This window comes from Penaeus monodon, chromosome 42 (genome assembly GCF_015228065.2).
Source record: "Penaeus monodon isolate SGIC_2016 chromosome 42, NSTDA_Pmon_1, whole genome shotgun sequence".
Classification (NCBI taxonomy): Eukaryota; Metazoa; Arthropoda; class Malacostraca; order Decapoda; family Penaeidae; genus Penaeus; species Penaeus monodon.
The window spans coordinates 5,896,236-5,901,235 of record NC_051427.1 but is presented as its reverse complement, the minus strand read 5'-3'; the positions used below and the strand labels follow the sequence as shown (position 1 = coordinate 5,901,235).

The 5,000-nt window shown below is 32.8% G+C and overlaps 1 protein-coding gene across 1 annotated transcript in view; it reads left to right on the top strand.

The window, feature by feature from the left end:
- LOC119599093 (glutamate receptor ionotropic, kainate 2-like) overlaps nt 1–5,000 on the top strand; it is a gene marked incomplete at its 5' end in the record, with an annotated part of 108,056 nt that overhangs the window by 101,845 nt on the left and 1,211 nt on the right.

Sequence of the window (5,000 nt, the reverse complement as noted above, 5' to 3'; positions counted from 1 at the left end):
AATTGCAATCGTATTTTGGGTTTGGCCTACGTACGCACACACATGCATACAAACGCACGTAATCGCTTATACACAGATGCACACATAAACTCTGGCAAACAGACATTCACATATTTACACATATACTAGCGTAAATGTGTTATATATATATATATATATATATATATATATATATATATATATATATATATATATATATGTATGTATGTATGTGTGTGTGTGTGTGTGTGTGTGTGTGTGTATGCATATATGTAGTAGAAAGGTAGAAAAAGAATGAGACACAAAGAGAGAGAGAGAGAGAGAGAGAGAGAGAGAGAGAGAGAGAGAGAGAGAGAGAGAGAGAGAGAGAGAGAGAGAGAGAGAGAGAGAGAGACAAAGACAGAGACAGAGAGAGACAGAGAGACAGAGAGACAGAGAGACAGAGAGAAGAGAGAGAGAGAGAGAGAGAGAGAGAGAGAGAGAGAGAGAGAGGAAAGGAAAAACAAAAACAAAAAGAAAAAAATGGATTCCCCCCTCCTGCTCTCTGCCATAATAAAATGGAAATGTTAATGATAATGACAATAAGAATAATCATAAGTGTAATGATAATCATTATAGATTAAAATTCTGTTTTATGCAACAACCACGCCTCCCTGCATAACCCCCCCCTCCATCCCTTGCCTCTATTCCCCCTCCTCCTCCTCCCCTCTCCCCTCCCCCATCCCCCAGCATCCACTTCCCTTCCTTTCCTCCCCCCCCATTCCCCAACCCTAAGCACGGACCCCACTCCCCCCCTTCCCTCCCCTACCCCCTACCCTTCTTCCCCTTTCCCCTTTTTTATCTCTCTTACCTCCCCTCCTACCCCTACCCCCTCCCTTCCTTTCATCCTCCCTACCCCCCCCCTTCCCTCCACTTCACTCTCCTATCCCCCTCCCTCCTGTTTACCCTCCTACCCCTACCCACTTCCCTTCACCTTCACCCTTCCCCTACCCCTACCCCCTTCCCTTCACCCTCCCCCACCCCCTTCACCTTCACCCTTCCCCTACCCCTACCCCCTTCCCTTCACCCTCCCCTACCCCCTTCCCTTCACCCTTCCCCTACCCTACCCCTTCCCTTCACCCTCCCCTAGCCCCTTCACCCTCCCCTCCCCTCTAGCTGGCTGACACACACCCCACCATGCGCACCAGCTGTAAGAGTTACTGTCTCAGCCACCTGCTCTTGCTCTTGCTCTCAATCGTGTAGAAAAAAAATATATATATATTTAGAAATATTAGAAAGATTAGGTTAGTGTTTTTTTTTTGGATCTTTTTTAATTTCATGCGATTCTTGTCTTTTATTGCTTATTATTGTTCATCTCTCCCGTGACGTGTCTTTCTTTTTCGGAATGATTGTGGTGTTTATGATTAGCCTAGTTCGTATAGTTATTTTTTTTTTTCCTTTTTTTTTCTCTCTCTCTTGGTTTTATTTCTTTTTGGGTATAGTCGCCTCCCAAAAAGTTTTGTGTTTTATCTCTTTCTCTCTTTTTTTTCTCTCTCTCTCTCGCTTTCTCTCTCGCTCTTTATCTCTCTCTCTCTCTCTCTCTCTCTCTCTCTCTCTCTCTCTCTCTCTCTCTCTCTCTCTCTCTCTCTTCTCTCTCTCTCTCTCTCTCTCTCTCTCTCCCAATCTCTGTCTCTCTCTTTCTCTACTTCCTTTTCTATTTCATTATAAAACTTCTTTCTCTTTCCACATAGCATTCCAAAATGCGTTTTTGTTTCGTTTTTTTTTTTTTTTACTTTATATTGAACAAAAATGGTGATGCAATCTACATCAGTCACCATCCGATATTCGATAGCGTTTCCACAATGGTAATTTTATAGACAATAACAAGCATAATAAATGTACGGGTTTAAATGTATGGTAATTATTATGAAACTAAAAGCAATTACGTTCGATTAGCTTTGAGGATTAATGACGATGATGATGGTAGTAAATAATAATAAAGATGATAATGATAATAATGATATTAATAATTAACTAATAACAATGATAATAACAATGATCAAAATGATATTGATTATAATATCTATAATGATAATGATAATAATAATAATAACAATAATAATAATAATAATAATAATAATGATAATAAAAATGATGATAACAATAATAATAAGAAGAAGAACAAGGATCATAATAATTATTATAATAACAATGACAATGACAATGATAATAATAATAATGATAATGAAAATCAAAATAATTATGATGGTGATGATGATGATGATAATAATAGTTTCACTTTAACTATTCGTAACGATAAGAAAGATAGTAACATTTTAGTGTTTTGCTGAACCTCATGTATATATATTTATTATATTATATAAATATAATTTATTTTTTATATATATATATATATATATTATATATATATATATTTTTTTTTTTTTTAAGATAACGATAATAAGGAAATAAAAATATAAATCAACGAAGGATACTGCGATTTTAAGTAGAGTAAATATTTGAATATTCAAAGTGTCTAAAGTGGAAGGTGAAAAAACAACGAAAAAAAAAGAAGAAAAGGTGGAAGGAGAAGAAGAAGAAGATAAAGAAGAAGAAGAAAAAGAAGAAGATAAAGAATACGAAAACGAAGAAAAAGGGGAAAAAATATGAAGAAGAATAGAAGAAGATAAAGACGAAGAAAAGAGAAGAAAAACAAACAAGAAGAAGAAGAAGAAACGAAAATTAACAGATAAAGAAAGACAGAGAAGAACAGAAAGAAAAGGAAAAAAGAGAGAACTGATGAACAGAGCGAACAGCGAAAGGGAGATAATTAGCAAATGAATAAAATAGGTCAAGGAGACGAGAGAAGGAGGCTGCAGTCGTAAGAATGAAACTCGACTCAAACACGTTTCTCGGCTGAAAACGTTTCTCGGCTGAAAACGTTTCTCGGCTGAAAACGTTTCTCGGCTGAAAACGTTTCTCGGCTGAAAACGTTTCTCGGCTGAAAACGTTTCTCTTCTCTGAAAACGTTTCTCGACTCAAACTTTCTCGCTGAAACTTTCTCGGCTGAAACGTTTCTCGACTCAAACACGTTCTCTGGCTGAACGTTTCTCTCTTCTCTGAAAACTTTCTGCTATGTCCTCCCTTTCAAGCGTGATTGGTGGAGGTCTCTTTTTCTCTTTCTCCTCTCTCTCTCTTCTATCTATCTATCTCTCTCTCCTCTTCTTCTACTCTACTCTCTCTTTCTCTTATTTCTCTCTCTATTATCTTCTTTTCTTCTCTTTCTCTCTCTCTACTCTTCTCTCTCTCTCTCTCTCTCTCTCTCTCTCTCTCTCTTCTCTCTCTCTCTCTCTCTCTCTCTCTCTGTTTATTTAGCTGTCTCTCTCTCTCCTTCTCTCTCTCTCTCTCTCTCTCTCTCTCTCTCTCTCTCTCTCTCTCTCTCTCTCTCTTCTTCTCTCACTCTCTCTCTCCTTCTTTTTCTTTTTCTTCATCTTCTTCTTCTTCTTCTTCTTTTCTTCTTCATCTTTTTTCTTCTTCTTCTTTTTTTCGGTTTCATTCATTCTCGCCTGAACAGGACACACGAAATTACAAAATTTAAAAATGACAAAGGAGAAGGAAAAGCATAAAAGAAGAGACGTAGATAAAAGATAATAAGAGAATATGACGAGAGATGAAGGACGTTGGCAGAAAATGATAATGAAAAAAAAAAAAAGAATAAAAAAAAAAAAAAAAAAAAAAAAAAAAAATAGAAAAAAAAAAATAAGGAAATTTCAGAAATATATATATGACATATAATATATATATATATATATATTACCTTTCTACGAAGCATAAAGATTATATAAAAAGGCTTATTTTTTGCCGTCCTGGCGTTTATGTTTTTATAAACATTTTCAATATAAAATTTAAGAAATGTTTATATCTGCATAGATCTATATCTTCAGTTTCACAATAGGTTGCAATATATACATTAATTGGAAGATTTTTTTTTTTTTTTTTTTTTCCCCAATATGGCGACTACTTTTTCTTCTGTAACTAGATCACGGGCGATTTTGTATCTCTCGTATTGTATCTATGTCTGCATTTTTTTTAAAATATTTTTTTTTTTTATTTTTATCTATTTATTTATTACTATAGGCATTTCTCTTCTATCGGAATTTCCTCGCTTCTACGTGAATAACTGCACCAAATTTTCTTTAAAAGAAAAGACTAAATCGTACGTCATTTTATTTTCCTAATTAGAATATCTGTGTCTTACTGTCTTGTTCAGAGAAAGGAGACTTAGACAACTTAATCTCTGAAGCTGCATAGAAAATATACTACTTTCTATAAGACTTCTGTAGGTCTAGATACAATCGATGTGTAGTGGACTGTGTAAGTTAAATGAAATAGTTTGTATTCATTTTATTCTTCATTATTTCTAGTCATAATTTTTTTTATCCATCTGTTTTATTATTTATTTATCTGTTTTATGAGTTTATTTATCTTATCATTTGTTTATTATTTGTTTTTTGTTGGTTTTTTTATTTGATTCGTCACTTCATCCCATTTCAAGTCTTTTGTTCATACGCTGGTACGTTTTTTCAATATTGTGTCTTGCACTTTCAAGAAAGCTAGAAATATCTTTATTATTATTATTATTATTTTTTTTTTATTATTATTATTATTATTATTATTATTTTATTATTATTATTATTATCATTATCATCATCATTATTATTATCATTATTATCATTACTATTGTTATTATTGTTTAAATTATTACTACTATTATTATTGTTGTTATTATTGTTATCATTATTATTATTGTTATTATTATTATCATTATGATTATTATTGTTATTATTATTATTCATTATCATTATTATCGTTATTGTTATTATTGTTGTTGTTGTTGTTGTCATTATTTTTATGTTTTTACTACTATTTATTATTATTAATATTATCATTATCATTGTTACTACCAATACATATAATAGAAAAAATAATGATGGTGATAATGATAATAATAATAATAATAATAATAATAATAATAATAATAA